General features: G+C 37.4%; 2 long non-coding RNA genes across 4 annotated transcripts in view; one reads left to right on the top strand and one right to left on the bottom strand.

The window, feature by feature from the left end:
* Positions 1-4,663, bottom strand: part of LOC129622477 (uncharacterized) — a 16,335-nt gene extending 11,672 nt beyond the window's left edge. The window contains exon 1 of the long non-coding RNA XR_008700007.1: positions 4,474-4,663. This is a non-coding gene — a long non-coding RNA (uncharacterized LOC129622477). The remainder of the gene's footprint in view (positions 1-4,473) is intronic.
* LOC129622476 (uncharacterized) lies at positions 437-19,037 on the top strand. Of its 3 annotated transcripts, XR_008700005.1 has the most exons (6): positions 437-880; positions 1,637-1,734; positions 6,402-6,761; positions 7,367-7,458; positions 7,839-8,195; positions 18,915-19,037. It is a non-coding gene; the product is annotated as an uncharacterized LOC129622476 (long non-coding RNA). The 3 variants fall into 3 exon arrangements; XR_008700004.1 differs by lacking the exon at positions 18,915-19,037 and having other exon boundaries at positions 7,839-8,951; XR_008700006.1 differs by lacking the exons at positions 1,637-1,734; positions 18,915-19,037 and having other exon boundaries at positions 7,839-8,951.

Raw genomic sequence — 19,037 nt, 5'->3', positions numbered from 1 at the left:
GCAATACCACAGCTATGAAGAGAAAGTAATAGCAAAACTAAAGAAAATAAAAACCAAGCACTAAAATTTGTTCTGGTAACATCCACTTTTGGAGAAGGCAATGGCACCCCACTCCAGTACTCTTGCCTGGAAAACCCCATGGACAGAGGAGCCTGGTGGGCTGGTGTCTATGGGGTCGCACAGAGTCGGACACGACTGAAGTGACCTAGCAGCAGCGTCAACATCCACTTTTCCGTGCACTGTATTTTGGCCCGCACTGACTCAGGTGAGGATGATAGAACTTGTTGAGGCTTTGATCACTGTACTAGGGTTCAGGTGGGCCAGGGAACTGGCCCTGAACCTCAGGCTTAGCCTTGCCCACCTTGGTCCACTTGGCGCAGATTGTGTGGCTCTGGGGGTGATGAATTGGGAGCTGCTGGGTTGTGACACCAGGGGAGCTGGAAGCCAGAGGTCGATGGCCAGTTAGGCTCCTCACTTTCCTCATACATGAGGGATATTTTTGTGGAGTCGGCTCAATTGGAATGTGTGACTAACTGCCAGAGAGGGTCACAGGAGTAAAATAAGAGACGCCGTTAATGCTTAGACAATAAATAGAGCATTTTATTGGGTCCTTGTCTGTGAGGCATACGTCCTACATTCTGTTTTCAAAAACAGGGGCAGATTTGCTGTGCTCTTTGTTGTAAAAAGTGAAAGATTTGCCCGACTTCTAAATGGATCTTTGAAAAGAAAAAGGATGCAGGTATAGCATTATGCTACTCAGCTACTGTGCATCTGTTCCTATCAGGAGTAAACAGAAGATGTCAAGTTTCCACTGAAGTTTCTATTTAGAACATTCTGGAGGGGTGCGGGTATGGGGGTAAGGCTTTTCTTCTACTTCTGGGTAAGTTTCTTGTCCTCTTCCTCCTGGCATTTTTTTGGAGTGTGCAAAGAATATGAATTTATTAATCTAATTGAACATACTTAAAAAAGAAAATCTGCTATCAAATCATAAGAAAATTTCTAATCTGTACCTATCTAGATATATACCATAAATGTATTTTTAATCTGTAAGCTTTTACATCATTATCTACCTTCAAAGGACTTGGAAAATGTCGAAGTTACTTGAATCTCTACAGCACAGTTCTTTTAAAGAGTTAAAATGCTTTCATATATTATTTCATTGTTTCTACAGTTCAGCTGAGGTAGGAAACAAGGATGCTGTAATTCTTGCTAAAAATAGATACCATGACTCCATGTTAAGAACAGATAAAACTAAGGTCCAGAGATCTAACAGTTTATTTCCCATAGTTAGTGTGGTTTAGAACATGAGGTTTGATTTACCAGAAGTTAAACTTTTATTTCAAAATTATCCTTCTCTCCGTAGAGTTCTCAGAAAGCACTGGAAAGCTCTCCATATTCCTTCCACCCCTCCTGCTGTTGAGATTTCAATAGGTTTTAGTTCGTCCAGGCAAAGATTTTAATAAATGTCTATACCATATAACTTTGTACTCATTGTAGGCACTTCCTAGAAATAACCCAAACAAAAATAGAGTTCAGTATCAGTGCTAACACTATCAGATATTTCTAACTTTGAGGCATGTGATATTTTGCAATTTGCCATCCTAAAGCTCTTGTGATGTTTCTCCCAAATGCAAAGAGACATCTTCAGGTTGTGCCGGCTCATCTGGGAAAGTGATAGGACCTGCATGTCGCTCTAACAGTAAATAGCATCCTCCTGCCAATGTCCTACACAGGGTATGTGTATTGCAAAGATTACTGATTCTTTTCCACTTTTTAAATTAACTCTTAAAAATGGAGCTCACTCCAGTAATTGTACTCATGACTAGTTCGATGCTGTTGCATGTTATAAAGGAACTAAAAGTCTTGAAGCCATTTTTAAAGAAAAATAATAATAGGCTTTGAGTTCTGTTTCACTGTGCACAGACTACAGCCCCCTGAGCATCCATGATTAGTGCACATTAAAAATTCATCGATGAAAGTTTGAAATTCCTTAAAATCATTTGAAATGCCAACAGGCAATTCTCCATTTCATTGCCATCGATTATAAGAATTCTAAAAATTATTTCCTTGACATCTGCCTGCCTAAAATTGCATCCATTGGACTCAAGAAGCACAAATTAATTATTCTTGTTTCCAGGCTGGAGCTGCAAATGCTTTGAAAAGAAATTGGCCCAAAGTACTAGGCACATTACTAATTCAGAAGTGGAATAAAAACCAGTCTCCACATTATGAAAACAAATCCATAAGTACAGAGAACATCAATTTCAGGCTTTTCTTTCCTAGTTATATTTAGCTCCTTTTCTCTTTTGCTGTTATCACATGCAAGCATATCCTGGTTTGACTGAAATCTATTTTGCTCTCCTAACAAACTTACAGAACATTTGTCCACAAAATATAATTTTTCTTGTATTCAGACACGTCTCTGAGGCCACATAAAACTACAAGACAATGTAAATGATATATTTTGATTGGAAGGTCTGACTATTGTTATTCATGATTGAACTAAGAAATATACTGGAGCTGAAATCACATATAACAATTCATGAAGCAATGTTTAGGTAAAAGTGAACAAAGTAAAAATAATGATAAAAATTGCAAATCCTTACTAGTAATATAGTTCAATCTTAATAAAAACTGCAAACAAACAATGAAGGCAATGATTAAGCTAAGAGTGTGGAGTTTTAAACCATATTTTGAGAACATAGATTTCATAGACTTGTTCTTCTTTCATGAAAGAGGAAATGATTCCCAATTTATCATCAAAATTTTGTAAGCATATGATTAATTTCATTGTTTAAATTCAGCTTTATTGCTTCACAAAAATTCTCATAAATAATCTTGTATAATCATTTCCTTTTAAAGTCATATACTAATTAATTTCAATTAAATATATGTAAAAGAAGATAGATTTTGAAAAATGCGTCTCCCTTGCCATTTGTTAATATATTGAAAAAGTGTAAACCTTGAAACATTTAGCATAGAAAATATTCATTTTTGGTAATTTCTCAAGGGGGCAATTTATTAAATGAAAGGCTTTTAACATTAGCTAAAAGCAGCCCTGTAAATCATGGGTGTCATCAAACCGCTTCATCACTTCATTAATTTAAAAGATTATTATATGCGTAACTGACATAATTTTGAACAATGTTACATGGTTAATTTATTAACGTAGAAAAGCAGAAATGACACACTCACTTGATTTATTTTTGTAATTGTATAATTTTAGAACTTTTGCCTATGACTTTCACTAACAGAAGAAATGATTCAGTGTCTCCCTGTTAATTTTATCGAGGTTTCTTCCCTGCTAATGCTTTGCCAGTGGTAATGTCTTCTGGTCACTTAATTTTAAAATACATTTCTCAGAGTGCAAGACAAAGCCATTAAAAAAAAAAGAAAGCCTACCCCCCCCTTTTTTTTCAATTCTAGTGGTCAAATAGAGGATATAGACCTTTCCAAAATGATAATTCTAAGATTCCAATTTTTAAAAATGTGCTTTGAGCTTTTTCGGAGAATGTCATATTAGTAAAGTAGTATTGCTTTAATTGCATACATCTATAAATTACTTCTGCTTTACATTTTATAATAATCTCTTTTCTAAATGTCTATGTATTTGTGAAAGTCACCTCAGAGACTGTGCATTGTAATGAGCTGATTAAATGGTTTTTAACAATTCTTCTTCTTTTGTCTTTGTAGTTGGTAAGCCTTCCCTGAGTGTTTTGTGAAAGGCTAAGGGAACAGGAGTTAAATTTTGTCTAGGTTTATTTTTGATCATGCCCAAGAACAAGAAGTTTCCCCTGTTTGATTCCAAATGTTTTTGTACCATTTTTTCTGCCTTTTGGCTTTTGTTGTTGTGAAATAACAACTGAAATAATTTACATAAAATTGTATTAGTTGCAAAAATAAAAATACTTTTAAAATATAAGCTTCATTTGCTTATACTCTTGCTTAAGCTTAAGTCTTAGTTACAATGCAGCAAGAATGCAAGTCTCAGAAAATCTTCTGCCTACTCTTAAATTCCTATAGATTTTATTAAGCTACATAATAGAGAGCAGGGCTGAGGTCATAAAACTTGTATTTCAACTATAGAGCACTGAATTTCCCAAGTGAAATACAGTCATCAACTTAATTCATAGATGAAGATATAATCAAATTAGTAACCATAGGGAGTATTCTCTTTTTACTATAAGCTCATACACAAAACTGCAGCGGAGGGGGGAAACTGTGAGAAAAGTCGGCACAATTTCTACATTCTGTTTATTTATGCATATAGAATAAATTCTTCCTAAAGCTCTTTTATTTGGCAAATTTCTAAAAGTATAGTGAAATCTCATTTCTCTGTTATAAAATCTCAGTTTGCTACTATATGCTAAAAAGGCTTATGTATCATCTAGTTTTAGGTAGAAATTTCTAAGGGGATGTAATTGAAATAAAAGTTCTAGATAGTATTTAAAGCAGTCTAATTTAGCTACTTACCCCAGCGTTTTGTCTATTGATGCCGAAGCTGAAGTGTACTTTACAGTATCTTTCTTAGATTGAAATTGCTAATTATCCAAAGAGGCAGTCTCCGTGGATGGTAATAATTTATTCAATGATTCATTGTAAGCACGAGAGTCGGCACAGGACTAGCATCTTCTAGTGTGCAGGTTCTCAAGCTCTCCCAAAGAAATACCTATTAATATTAACAAATTGGCATGACCAGGGTGAGACTTCTAATCTGAAAAGATTTTTTTACATTTATTTTTCTAATTCATTTTGATGCTTCTTGGTATGTATGAAGGTAAAACAATTTTTTTAAATATCACCGTCAAACATCTTGGGGGGAAAATGTATTTGGCATTGGAATCTCTCAACTTACTGGTTAATTTCTTTATGGCAAATGGGGTGAGGAAGAAGAAGAATACTTTTAAAATATATTTGGCATGCTGCTACAACTAAGTCACTTCAGTCGTGTCCGACTCTGTGCAACCCCAAAGACAGCAGCCCACCAGGCTCCCCTGTCCCTGGGATTCTCCAGGCAGGAACACTGGAGTGGGTTGCCATTTCCTTCTCCAATGCATGAAAGTGAAAAGTGAAAGTGAAGTTGCTCAGTCGTGTCTGACCCTCAGCGACCCCATGGACTGCAGCCCACCAGGCTCCTCCGTCCATGGGATTTTCCAGGCAAGAGTACTGGAGTGGGATGCCATTGCCTTTTCCAAGGGTTAAATACATTGTTTTCAAACATTGGTGGTCCTCAACAGTTCAGTTGTGAAAGAAAGGCTACCCTTGCTTTCATTATAATCAATATTAATCAATATGACCCTCCCTTCCTCCCTTGATTTTTCCCTCTTGCTATATACTAGGAATAGATCCCAAGTGAATCATCTAAACTTGACTTAGAAAAATTTCTAAGCTCCACTCCAATAGCTTAGTGAAAGAATAGTGAACCACACACATTGAAATCGGAAGGCCAGCATAGCAAGCAGGAGTTAGAGGAGGTGACCATGAAAAATGTATTGCTGTTCAAGATTTACTGAACTCATCAGCATGATGTTGCTCTAAGGAAAACACTGGAAAATACATGGTGTCTGCCTTGAGGGGTTAAGATCTAAATTAGCCAGATGGGACCAGGGGGACAGAAAGTCACCATAAGAAAGCAGAGGTCTTTAGGGTGAAAAAATGTGGAGGTCAATACAATTTTAAACTTCAACAAACTTAGAGTGAAATTGCCTGAGAGGGAATAAAACAAATGTCTTCTTTGTCCTCACATGAATTTTCTTCAAGACGACGTCCCAGAAAACACCTTTGTGGTTTTTTCAAATCTGCCTTCTGTTCCACTCCTAAGGTGAATTTGAGAAAATAAAAATTCTCTGTTACTATACGAGGCCAAGAATCTATTTCCTCACAATGCCTCTCTGAAGGCATGAACCTTGAGCTCAGTACTGAGGTGATTGCTCTTTGTGAAGAGTGTAGCAGAACAACTGAGTTGCAGGTCTTTGCTCAGGAAAGTTCGGCAATTATGCCAAATTAGAGCTAATCGTTTTAGAATGTGGAGTAGTGTTTATTAATGTCTGAAAGGAGGTCCTAAATTTCCATCCCCCCACCCTAAACTCCCGTTTTGACTTTAACTGTCATTTTAAAAGATGAAAGGGCTGGCTTCATTAAGCAAAGGAGCCTTGAATTTCATTTCTTAATTTAAAACACACACATGCCACATCTATTTCTAGTTGAAAAGCCTGGTTATCTTTCTAAGTTTTCACCTCATTTGTTCCATATAGTTTATTGGATGGTAACCCAGGAACATCATTCTCTAGTGGAAAGCAATTTTTCCTTTTTTCTCATTGTTCACTTGCACTATTGGCTACTGTCTAATTTTTCACTCTTCTTGGGCTTATAAACTAATATTCAATGTTTTTGAATTTCAGTATTCATTTTAAAGGTTGAATTCCTTTTCATGAGGAGTATACTGTCAACTCTGGAAGAGGAGTGAGAAGCATGCATACAGAAGCCACCAAACTGAAAAAAGAGACTCCTGGCCTTCCTGGCTTTCTTATTTGCAGTTTTTCAAATGTGCAAGAATGTTAGATGTCTGCTATGTCAAGGTTAATGTGGATCCTAGGAAGCAGTTTCTTATGACATCCCTGCCCAATCTGGAAAATGACACAAACAAAAGCTAAACAGTCAGCCGACATTCAGATAACTGATGAAAGCAAGGAAGGAGCTGTTGTCACTTGGCCCCTCATCAGTTTAACTGGATGAACACACACAGCCCTGGTGTAGAGGAGGTGAGATTACATCAGGCTGAGAGATCTGGGATGTGCTGAGCGAGCGGGATTGCAGATGTATGTCAAGTGTAGGTGCACGGTGCTGGGAAAAGAGACCCAGAAGGGCCACAGTTTTAAGGAAACAAGGTTCTTAACTTATTGCACTTGACTGACACCACAAAGGCTCTAGCACATTCATTTAGCAACAGTTAGAGCTCACAAGGATCTAGTGTATAGCACAGGGAACTATATTCAATATCTTGTAATAACCTATAATGGAAAAGAATCTATAAAAGAATATAGGTATAAATGAATCTCTCTGCTGAACAATCATGAATCAACCATACTTCAATAAAAAATGACATAAAAGAATATATATGTGTATATATATGTAAAATGGAATCATTTTGCTGTACATTGTAAATCAACTATACTATTTTTTTTTTTTTTTTTTTTTTGGCTATATGGCTTGTGGGGATCCTTAGGTCCCCCACCGGGGATTAAATCCTGGGTCACTGCAGTGAAAGCCTGGAGTCCTAACCGCTGGGCAGCCAGGGAACTCCCCTTTCAAGTATACTTCAATAAAAAATAATAATAATAGTTAGAGCTTTCCATTGCTCCTTAAGGATCCTGGACACATGTTCCCCCCGGTTGGATCTGCCCCACGCTTTGATAGACAGGAATGCTGGATGCTCCACCTACTTCTCTACAACTTCCGGTGGGTAGAACATGATCGTCTTCTAAGAAACTTTTCCCATGTTTGTGGTGCGTGAGCACAGTTTTGTCCAGGCCTTGTAGCACCAATTTATGCTCTCACAAAGAATTTATGAGAGGGTTCATTTTTCTCACATTCTTGACAAATAGCCAGTGATATGATCATTCTTTTCTGAATTTTAGCATTCTGATGCAAAAAAAAAAAGGAGCTTACTTTAAATTTAGATTATACCTCTCTTAGGTTACATATATTTTTACATGTTAATTGGTAAGTTAGATTTCTTCTTCCATGAATTGCCAATTCATGGCCTATTTTATAAAGCTTTTCTATGTGATTCTTTGTCTTATTGTTTTTAAAACTTTATTCCTGTAAATTTATTTTAGATGCCGCTTCAAGAAAACTTTTGGTCTCAGGGAGTCTGATTATCTGGGTAAGAAGGTACTTTCCAAGAATAGCTTTACTTTAGCATCTTTTGGGATGCATCGAAAAATCACTGGCCTTGGGGACCGACAGCCAGGTTTTCCTCCTCTGACTGTTTTCAACTAATGATGTGACCTGGAGGATGCCGCCTGACTTTTTTCTTCTCTAGTTTTATTAAGGTGCTGCTGCTGCTGTTTAGTTGCTAAGTCATGTCTGACTCTCTGCAACCCCATGGACTGTAACGCCAGGCTCCTCTGTCCCTGGGATTTCCCAGGCAAGAATACTGGGTTGGGTTGCCATTTCCTTCTCCATTTATTAAGGTATAATTGACAAATAATATTGTGTATATTGAAGTATACAGTGTGATGATTTGATATAGGTGTGCATTGTGAAATATTTACCACAATCAAGTTAATTAACACATCTTTCACTTCACATACTTATCTCTTTTTGGAGGGTTGAGAATGCTTGCAATCTACAATCTTCACAAAATTTCAAGAATATGCTACAATATTACTAACTATAATTACCATTCTGTAGATTAAATTCTCAGAATTTATTCATCTTATAACTGAAAGTTTGTATCTTTTGGCCAACATCTGCCTATTTCCCATATCCTCCAGCCTCTGGCAACCACCATGCTAATTTCTGCTTCTTTGAGTCTAATTTATTTTTAGATTCCACACAAAAGTGATGTCATACACTATTGGTCTATCTGTGTTTGGCTTATTTCACTTAGAATAATGCCCTTCGGGTCCACCCATGTTGTCACAAATGGCAGGATTACCTTCTTCTTTATGACTGAGTAATATTCCACTATATACGATATGACATCTTTATCCATTCATCTGTTGACAGATTATTCTCACAACTTAGCTGTTATGAATAATTCTGTAATAAATATAGGAATGCAGATGTCTCTCTGAGATATTGATTTTATTTCCTTTGGATATATATCCAGAGCTAAAATTGTTGGATCATATGGTAATTCTATTTTTAATTTTTAAGGAACCATGATACTGTTTTCCATAATAGCTGTACCAGTTTATATTCCCACCAGCAGTGTGCGGTTTCCTTTTTCCTCCATATTTTCAACAAGATATATCCCTCTTACATTAAAGCTTCCCTATCAATAAAACAAGAGATAAAACAAGATGCCTTATATATGAATATATATATGAATAGGTTTCCAGATTCATAGTCTATAAATCATTTACTCACTTATCCTACATATACTCACTGGATGCTGAATATTTGGGAAGCACTATGCTAGGGGTGGCACATACAACAGAAAATGAGTGTGACCCATGCTTTCATGGAGTTTATAGTTTCTATAGAGCAGAGAGGCTGTTTTTGATCACACAGGTGATTCTGTAACTATGTGCTATGAAGGGCTCTTGAAAGAAGGCAATATGATTCTATGAAAGCTTTGTAACAGAAAAGACAGGGCCTAAACTGAGAGGACAATGAAGATCTGGGAATGTTTCCATGAGCAAGAAACTTCAAGGATAAATAGCAGTTAACCGCTGACGGGGTTGTGGAGAGCAGAGTGGCCCAGGGAGAGAACAGCTGTGTGTAAAGGCTCTGAAAGCAAAGAAATTGTGTAGAACAGTAGTTCCCAAAGTGGGCTGTGTAAAATAATCCAGTGAGGTAGGTGTAGGGAGAAAGTATAAGACCCTATAAATATTTTTAGTAAAAATAAAAAAATTTTAATTTTGATAGTATTTAACATATGGGCTGACACATGCGGCCTCATTCATCCATTACCATAGTTTCATGTGGTAAGTGAGCATTCTAAGAAGGAATGGAAATTCCCAAAGTCTCTGAATGATCTATAGCATCCTTGCTTGTTCACTCAGCACGTAGAGACATGTTATAGTTTATACCTATGTCATCCTAACTGGCAATTATAGCTAATAATATCAGTTTAAATTAATTCTCACTAAATGGACAAACAGCTTTAAAAGATTCCAGCAAGAAAATAATCAACTGAAGATAATACTTTACAAATAGTGCATGCACAAATGCCCAGCAAGCGTATGGCAGAATTGGCCTTCTCTTGCTCCTCAAACAAACTCCTCATTAGTCTAACTATAAGGAAAAAGTAATGATGCAGGCAGTCAAATCTGATCAGAAGTCAGAAAAAAATAATCAGAAAGACTACTTGAAATTGGTATTTGCATCCACTCTGAACCTTCCCTTAACCTAATGATGCTTTTAACACCAAGGGAGAAGGCACTGCCTTTTGAAAGAAGCTTGGTTCAATAAAGAAAATGTGGAAAACAGATGCTTAGAAATAGTTTCAACTTCATGTGATTTTTATTCTTGAAAATATCATGTATACCTCCTACAAAATTTCTTGTACCTCTACTATTTAAAGACTTGAAAACTAAAACTCTAATCTATTTTCAAATCCTCCAGATAAAGAGTTTCAGTGAATTTTGAATGAGTGTGTTAACCATATTAACATGCCACACCTCCTGATTCACTTTTGACAGGGATGAAGGAAATTCACTTTTGGAATTTCAACAGAAACCCTTTAATAATTGGAGGGTGTGGTTGAAGGCCAAGTATAAACACAAAGCTTTGGAAAGTGTAACTACTGATGTTCTCCTTCTATTCAGATCTATAGATCTTTGCAAGGAAACTGTTTCAGTTTTTGACAGACAATAAAATTAACTATTTTAAAACAAAACTGAGATTTTGAACAATAATAAGAAATCTTCAATAACAACCTGTACATATTAATATTCAGGTGAGAGTGGAAAGATGTTTTACATTACTAATAAATAAAATAGTATGACTTGTTTAAGTTGCAAAAGATCATTCTTTTTTAATTTCTATTTAATGTTTCATAATGTGTGATTCTTAATTTACAAATGATCAAGTATACTTTTAGTGATGGTGCATGCTTATTTTTTTCAACTGATTTTAATTGTTTAAAATGATTGAAGGCTACCAACACTGGCCTCAGTGTTAGGAGCTCCTGGAGGAGAGACACCACCATGGGTTCACTGGTTCCAGAACAGAAATTTGATCTATTCAGAAAGCATGGAGCAGCTGAATCAATTGTTCAATGATCTGGTCATGCTGTGGTGCTGTTTATAGCTACATATAGATTCCTAATTCGTAATTCACTCCACATAGGACAATGAACCAACTGTCTGATGATAGGTGATGATAATAATTTACTAATATTTGTCATTTCAGCTCTCAGGCAAGGTTCACACTCCACCAAGCAAATGGACCATTGATCAAACATTGGTTTGTTCAGGTGACAACTATATTATAGGGTCTGTTTATCTCACTGGCACTCAGGAAATTCAGTCCCTAAATGGATCCAGATGATCTAGCTGTTTTTTCCTCTTTCTGTCTCTCCTCTGTGTGTGTGTGTATGTGTGTGTGTGTGTGTAGTGTATCTGTGCGCGCGCACGTGTGTGTGTGTTGGGAGACATATCAGGAAAGTTAAGATGCAAAGACAGCAGAAAAAAATGAGAGCATTAAGGAGTAAACACAGTGTTATTACTTTGTGTGTGTGTGTGTGTGTGTGTGTGTGTGTGTATGTGTGTGTGTGTGGATTTTTCTCATTCCCATTCACTCCTGGTCCTTCCTTTCTGTATAGTATTTCCCACTATTTTCTTAAATGATACATTCCAGGGGGCTGAAAGTCATACTTTCTATATGTACATGTCACATTGGGGAATTAATCAATGTTAAACATGGTCATGGGTCGCCTCACCTTGTTTTAATGTGGAGTCTTGAACTGACAGAGAAAAGTTGTCTTCCTAATCCAGGCCCATTTCTAGGAGGTTTAGCATCAGTCACAGGGCAGCTGGAATGAGGCATAAATCACTCTATTTCCCATGTTTAGCAGTTTCTTCTTGGTTCCCTCCTTAGCCCTTCAGTTACTCATATTGATGACTTACTTTGGAGTTTTTTGTATCATCTTTCTTGGAGACCTGTACTTTATAAATGACAATATTTCATCAAAATGATCATGTGTTTTTTAGCTTTCAGACTGAATTGTATCCCATTCCAAGGGATGGTTTAGGGAGATGTGAGGTCATTTTTTATCACTATTTTTAAGAAAATAAGGTAAAACATAGAAAAAAAAAAATCAGTCTTCCAGAAAATAAACACTTTGATTCACAGCTAGTTTATGGTTGTTCTAAGTTGCTTCTTTCTCCTCCTAGCTCCTTGTCCCCATGTCATAGAGTATGTGTATGCATGCTTAGTCGTGTCCAGCTCTTTGCAACCCCATGGACTGTAGCCTGCCAGGCTCCTCTGTCCATGAAATTTCCCAGGCAAGGATACAGAGTGGGTAGACATTTCTTTCTCCAGGGGATCTTTCTAACCCATTGATTGAACCTGCATCTCTTAAATTGCAGGCAGATTCTTTACCTCTTGAGCCTACCACAGAAGCCCACTCAAATAATTTTGCTGTTCTTTAAAAGGGATATTGTAAAGATGAGATTAGAGCTGTATGAGAAGATCAGAAAAATAACAGCCTACAATCATCTAACATGTTAGAAGCAAAGTTAAAGTTGGAACAAGCCAAATGAGTTGTTAAATTATAAGTAACCATTTTGCCAAATAAAGACCTCATTAAAAGGCCATAGAACCAACATTAAGAGGCCAGGGTGATATAAAAAAGGTAAAATTGCTGGGTTGCTAATGAATAAATATAGGTAAATGCAACTTTAATGTACATAGGTAATTTCTCTGCAATCCTCCTTCTGCCCCTACCCCTTAAAAATGTTTGTAAATCTGTTAATAGTCTATCCTGTTGCATGCATAATAAAATAAAGCAGAGACATAGATAATACTAAACAGTGATTCAACTCAACTCTAATAATAATAACAATAATACCTAAATTTGGGGGGCATCAATTAACTGCTAGGAACTATGCTAAGAACTCTGTTTCCATTATCTTATAGAGACCAAGGAGCAGAGTTAAGTAATGTTACCTGTTGACGCAGCTGGTCAGTGGTATACCAGATATTATATTCAGGCTTTTTGACCTCAGAGTTCATGTGTTTAATTACTGTGCCATTTTACCTCACCCACATTTATTTCCTGATGACTTAATATCAAATGAGCCACAGTAACCCCTCTGTAATAGTTTTCCTCGTACAAGTACTTGGCATCCATCAATGTTTATAACTCTTCCCTCTTGTCTTGCCCACACTTCATAATTACCTGCTTTCCAAGCATAGTTTTTCTACTGGTATCCTTGTGGTTCATGTCCCTATTTCGTCAACTCTTAGCACAGTGCCTTGTCCAGAGCAGGCATTAAATTAGAAGTTTGTTGAATGAATGAGTGAATGTCTAGTTATTTCCAAGCAAAGCCATCTCTCTTATGTGTCGAAGGGAACCATTTGCTTTGACCACTACATTTTTAACTCCAGTTCTCCTTTTTGATACATTTTCCACTTATGAAAACATTTGAAACCCTCTAATCCATTGTAAAAATGAGTTCTTGCATCTAGCACTTTACACATAGACACACATCTTAATTTTATTTTTTGCAAAAATAGTGTTGGCAGTTTGCAATGGGTTTTTGAAGTCATTCCTGGCTTCATGCTCCAAGTGCTATAGGCTGATGATGTAAAGTTCTCTCATCCTTTCCCGGGAGGGAGGCACCCTTACAGCACAGATGTTTTTCCAATTTTTCTTCAGTTTACTAAAACTCATTTATACCAATGATCTGACTCCATGAATATATAGTAGGCATTCAGGAAACCATCAGAAACTGTCAGAATTCCTGGCAGTTTTGAGTGAGTGACTGATTGAGCAGCCCTAGGTATTTCTGAGACTCAGTATGAAAAGAAAAATCCATGGATTTATGTCACCTACTGGAGTTCCCAGTGACTAGCTCTTGGGCATTATTTAAAACCTCTTTCAGGATAAGTGACATTTGTAAATTGATTTGTACAAACACATACATATTTCTAATTTCTTTTCATTTGCATAGTGAGTTAGATTTTTTTTTTTCTGAAGACTCTTCATTTCTTGAGAATCCTGAAGATCAATATCATCCAGAGTTGGAAGGCAAAAGCAGTGGAGAGGAGTAATCAGATATAGACAAATAGCAACTGATAACATTTATATGTGGAATCTTAAAAATGATATAAATGAACTTATTTACAAAACAGAAATAGACTCACAGATACAGAAAACTTACAGTTTCCGGAAGGGATAGCAGGGGAAGGAGGGGAGAGATATATTAGGAGTTTGAAATTAATATAGACACACTGCTGCTGCTAAATCGCTTCAGTCGTGACCGACCCTGTGCGACCCCATAGACGGCAGCCCACCAGGCTCCCCCATCCCTGGGATTCTCCAGGCAAGAACACTGGAGTGGGTTGCCATTTCCTTCTCCAATGCATGAAAGTGGAAAGTGAAAATGAAGTCGTTCAGTCGTGTCCGACTCTTAGCGACCCCATGGACTGCAGCCTACCAGGCTCCTCTGTCCATGGGATTTTCCAGGCAAGAGTACTGGAGTGGGGTGCCATTGCCTTCTCCATGACACACTACTATGTATAAAATAAGCAACAAGGATCTATTGCATAGCACAGGGAATTATATTCAATATCTTATAATAACCTATAATGGAAGAGAATCTGAAAAAGAAAATATATATTTATATATTTGTGTGTAACTGAATAATCTGCTGTGTACCTGAAACTAACACAACAGTGTAAATTAACTATATTTCAATAAGAAAAAGGTTAAAAAGTATGCATGTATGATTTTCTACTACAAATGGTAGCATATTGTACTCACACCTCTGTATCTTGCCTTTTCCATTTAACAAAGTATCTTGGAAACTATTTCATACTCCAATACCATAGTGGACATTTGATGGCTGCTTACTGGGTGTCCATTCTCCCCTCCTTTCCTATAATACTCAGATATTCATTTACTTGTCTGTGCTTCCCACAAAACTTCCAGGAAGCACTGAATCCTGGACTGACTGGCCAAAGCTAATCATTACTTTGCATTCTCATGACAGATATCAGCTTGTATAATCCAAGTGAACTTCCAGACCCTTACTTGGAATGCTGGGGCATAAGCACTGTCTTTGCCTTGGAATGGAACAAGAAACCCTAATTGTGGTTGATAAGTCCCCCACCACCTGGAAAGAACCAGGCTTTGCCTGGAGCTATTATCCTTGACAGAACAGCAGAGAGATGGGAAGAAACTGAGTCCTTGAGGATTTCTCATTTATAAGACCTAATAAATCTCCTTTATTATTTAAATCAAGTTTGCAGTTGATTTTCTGTTACTTGCAACATAAAGACTATCATGATTCAGGTTGATATAAATCTACTTCCTTTTTTTTTTTAATGGGCTTAGTATGATTGCATCACAATATACTTAATGAACATTCAGGTTATTACAGCGGGCTAGTAATGACCATAATACAACAACCAACGTGATGTGTATCTTCACACACATGTTCTTGTCTATCAGTAGGATAAATTTTTAGAAACTGAATTGGAGATTTGGCCATATGTGTATTTTTAATTCAGTAGGCTATTTTTGGAAATATAAAGAGCTAGTAAAGAAGTTGCCTTAAGGACAGGGAACGGGGTTGAATAGATAGTCTTCATGTATTTTTTTAAATGACTTTTGTAAAATAGATAGCCAATGGGAATTTGCTGTATGTCTCAGGAATCTCAAACAGGGGCTCTGTATCAACCTAGAGGGGTGGGTTAGGGAGGGAGATGGGAGGGAGGTTCAAAAGGGAGGGAGTATATTATACCTATGGCTGATTCATGTTGAGGTTTGACAGAAAACAACAAAATTCTATAAAGCAATTTACATTCAATTAAAATAAATAAATAAAAAACAGGTGAAATATTGACTTTTTCCCCAGAAAAGGGGGAAAATACCCTTAGAAATGTTATTCTACATATCTTTAAAGGCATCTTAGAACTAGTGAAAAAGTTAAAGTGTTAGCTGCTCAGTCTTGTCCCACATTTTGTGACCGCATGTACTATAGCCCACCAGGCCCCTCTGCCCATGGAATTTTCCAGGCAAGATAACTGGAGTGGATAGCCATTCCCTTCTCCAGGAGATCTTCCCGACCCAGCAATCAAACCCAGGTCTCCAGGATTGCAGGCAGATTCTTTACCATTTGAGCCACCAGGGGAGCCCAACTCCTCCATTTTATAAATTAGGAAACTGAGTTCCTGGGAAGCTCAGGGGTTGCCCACATAGCAGTTAAGAAACACAGAGAAAATTGAGAATCTAGGTTTTCAGACTTTTCATTGGTGTTCTTCCATCAAATAGGGAGCCTAGAAGCAGATTCCATGTGAAGATGATGGAAGCTGCGCCTGTGTACAGAGGTAACTTGTCGAGTCCAAGTTTATTAGTACTCAGGCTGGAGTTGCAACTGCCATTTGTTGCACAATGAACCAAGCATCTGAATAAATCCTGAAACAATGAATTTTTGTCATGTTTCCTGCAGGGAGGGGTGAGTTCTATTTCGGGGGCAGGAAACTGAGGAATTGAGATTAGTTCCCGACCACAGGGTGCACGAGAACCAAGCTCTCAGCCAGTAGGGTCCCAAGCTGGATCTGAATTTGACGTTTTCCAAGGGTCTCTCACTGAGAGGAGCTGTGCAGAACACTGGGCTTTGTGATGTAAATGCAGAGCGAGGGGCCCTGGCCCAGCACTTCTTTTTATTGCACTGAATGGCAGAGGGCTCCTTGGATATGTTCTTGGCAAAGGTCTACCCAGCCGGCCCTGCTACAGGAAAACACAATGACAAGAATGAAACAGTCAAAGCAGCTATGCAAAGACTTGGATAAACTAAAATACAGAAACTCATGCCTGGGAGTTGGAGGGGTTTCCAGAGTTTACTTGAGTTAAACAAAAGGTCACAGGTGTGTTTATTTATTGGACAAATTAGAAAAATCTCTTAATATCTCTGGTCTCCAGTTCCCTCATTTCAAATTTTCCTCACTTCAATGACACACGCTAGCTCTTGTTGTGGCTCTGACCCTCAGACTTCCTTAATTGTGGAAATTCACTTGTTTCTCTCCTTGCCCCCAAAGAAAAGATGATTTTTAAAGTAGAAACTGTTATTTAGCATGAAAACTTTATTTTACAAATGAGAAAAGCTGACTCCAGCAATTTAATAGAACGTAGTAAGTCTATGCACAGCCTGGTCTAATAACTAGACTTTCTGAGGCCCTGTCTCATAAAATCTCTAACTTTTAAAAATATGCCTAAGAATAGAAGCATCTAGCCATTTTACCATTTCTAAAACACAACATATATTATTTCTGTTTTAGTAAGAATCTTTATTTTTAGATATTCATGGGGAAACTTATGACATTGTATGATTATATTTATTTCAAAATGCTTCATTAAAAAGCAAAATGTAAACAATTGTTAAATCTAGAAGATGGGAAAAAAAGTGGTCCTGAAAAGTTTTCACAACTTTTCTTTATATTTGAAGACTTATTGTGAAAAGGGAGGAGAAATCATGCTAACACATTAAGCATGTCCTGGAATTTAAAAGCTCTATTTTTCTAAAGCAATACAAGTTCATTGAGGAAAATCTAGGAAGCACTGGTCTACAAAGGAAAAACAAGGTCACTTAACCTGCTCCCAGCCTCATTCAGAGAGAACCATCATCAACATTTTGAGAGTATACCTTTGCAGTCTGTGTTCTGCGTATAAATTTACATATACATTTATCTGTGCATGTGGGTCATACATTACAGTCCATTTTATTTCTTTATTTTTAAGATATTTGTTTATTTGCCTGTGTTGGGTTGTAGTTGTAACCTATGGGATCTCTGTTGCTTCATGTGGGTCTTTCGTTTCTGTACATAGACTCTCTAGTTGTGGCACTTAGGCTCAGTAGTTGTAGCGCACGGGTTTAGTTTCTCTGTGGTGTGTGAGATCCTAGTTCCCTGACCAAGGATCGAACCTGCATCCCTTGCATTGCAAGGTAGATTCTTAACCACTGGACCACCAGAAAAGTCCCTACAGACCATTTTCTAATCACTTTAACTTAACATATAGGAAACATTTTTTCTTGTTATTGAATTATTTCCTATATCTTTTCAGGGATGCAGATTTATTTGCCATCATTTATTTAACCAGTCTCCTATTTTAGGCCTTTCTGAGGTTTTCCTCAATATGTAATAATTAGTAGCAAATCTCTGATGAGCATTTCTGAGTCCAAGCTGCACACATTGGTGATTATTTACTCAGTAGTATTACAGGGTGTTTCTTACTTGCCAGGCACTGTAGTCAAGAAGGCTTTACATGCATTATCTCATTTGGTCTCTTAACTGATGAGGTATATATTTTTACTACCCTAATTTTATAGATAAAAGTTGTAGGCTTAGAGGTAAGTATATAGACTTAAACTTGTTTCTAGTAGTTGCCAAGGCTTGCATTCTAGACACCGAGCTCCCCTGCTTACATGTCCTGGGAGTGGAATTGCTATGATCCTCAGAGATTTCGGATATGTATCATCATATGGCCTTACAGAAAGTTTGCAGCGCACATCTTGCTATGCTACTGATTTAAAAAGAAAAAGTTTTTTTAAGAAAAAGACTTTTAAGACTACAGGTAGAGCTGTCTCCCTTTCACCTTCTCGTTCATCTCTCAGATTTTAAAAACCAGCTAAGTGGTGTTCACTGGCTCAAATGTACATGTCAGTGGCCCTGGTTTCTAGGGAAACTGATAATGCTCTTGAAGTCAGATCATACTAGGGACTGCTGCTGCTGCTAAGTCGCTTCAGTCGTGTCTGACTCTGTGCAACCCCATAGATGGCAGCCCACCAGGCTCCTCCGTCCCTGGGATTCTCCAGGCAAGAACCGAGACTGATTAAAATGTGTGTTTTTCTCTTTTTCCTAGGAACACAGCTACACCATATTTTCTAGGCTTTCTTACAGAGGATGTGGCCATCTGACTGAATTATAGCCAATGGAATGCAAGTTGACATGACCAATAGAAACCTTCTGTATTCACTCCTCTATCTCTTTCTCCCTTCTAAATGATGCTACAGGGAGAGGCTCTGGGGAGACCATGGAAACCATGTCTTGAAGATAGCACAGCATCTTCCAGTCGAGGTCCCTGACTGAAATCATGGCACAGAACAGTGGACTGTTACACAAGCAAGGAATAAAGT

This window comes from Bubalus kerabau, chromosome 11 (genome assembly GCF_029407905.1).
Source record: "Bubalus kerabau isolate K-KA32 ecotype Philippines breed swamp buffalo chromosome 11, PCC_UOA_SB_1v2, whole genome shotgun sequence".
Classification (NCBI taxonomy): Eukaryota; Metazoa; Chordata; class Mammalia; order Artiodactyla; family Bovidae; genus Bubalus; species Bubalus kerabau.
The sequence above is the reverse complement of the archived record's forward strand: the minus strand, read 5'-3'. Positions and strand labels throughout refer to the sequence as shown.